This window comes from Elephantulus edwardii, unplaced genomic scaffold (assembly GCF_000299155.1).
Source record: "Elephantulus edwardii isolate Elephantulus edwardi_28Jun2011 unplaced genomic scaffold, EleEdw1.0 scaffold00145, whole genome shotgun sequence".
Taxonomy (NCBI): Eukaryota; Metazoa; Chordata; class Mammalia; order Macroscelidea; family Macroscelididae; genus Elephantulus; species Elephantulus edwardii.
In genome coordinates, this window is record NW_006399895.1 from 7,561,599 (window position 1) to 7,562,762 (window position 1,164).

Genomic DNA, 1,164 nt, shown 5'->3' on the forward strand with positions numbered 1-1,164 from the left:
GAAACACTGCTATTAAAAATTGGGAAGGATATGGGCCAAGGATGTGTCCTATTCTCCACATCTTTTCAACCTATATGCAGAACAGATTATCTGGGAGACTGGGCTGTATGAGAAGTGCGGCATCAGGATTGGAGGAAGATTCATCAACAATCTGTGTTATGTAGATAACACAACCCTGCTTGCTGAAACTGAGGAGGACCTGAAGCATTTGTTGCAGAAATCAAGGACTGCTGCCTTCAATAGGGATTGAGGCTCAATATCAAGAAAGAAAAGATTTTCACCACTGGGCCAATTGGCATGGTGAAGATTGAGATTGTTCACAGCTTTAGTTTGCTTGGCTCCGTAGTCAACACTCTTGGCACCAGCAGCCAGGAAATTAAAAGACATATTGCAATGGGAAAGTCTGCAGTTAGGGACCTCTCCAGAGTACTGAAGAGCAATAGTGTCACTCTGGAGACTAAGGTGCCCCAATACAGGCCATGGTCTTTGCAATCACTTGCTATGTGTCAGAGAGCTTGACAATAACTAGGGAGGATAGAAGGGAAATTGATGCCTTTAACTGTGGTGTTGGAGAAGAGTTTTAAATATAGAGCAATGGTGTCACTCTGGAGACTAAGGTGCGCCTAATACAGGCCATGGTCTTTGCAATCATTTGCTGTGCATCGGAAAGCTGAACAATGACTAGGGATGATGGAAGGAAAATTGATTCCTTTAACTGTGGTGTTGGAGAAGAATTTTGAATATACCATGGATTGCTAGGAAAACAAACAGGTTCATCCTAGAGAGGGTTAAACAAGGCTGCTTCTTGGAGGCAAGGATTCTGAAGCTTCATCTGACATACTTTGGACATGTTGCAATGATGGACCAATCCTTGAAGAAGGACGTCATGCTTGGGATGGTGGATGGATAGCACAGGCAAGGAAGACCATCTATGAGGTGGGTTGATTCAGTGACTGGGGTAATTGGGGTAGGTGTGTCAGAGACAGTCAGATTGGCACAGGATAGAGCAGAGTTTAGGGCTGTTGTACATAGGGTTGCTATGAGTCACAGATGACTCGATGGCACAAAAAAATAACAACAACATCATTTGGTCCATAAATGTTGACCAAGGTTATGGCTTTTTTATCTATTATGCCTTTAATCAGTATGTAATGTCCTTCCTTA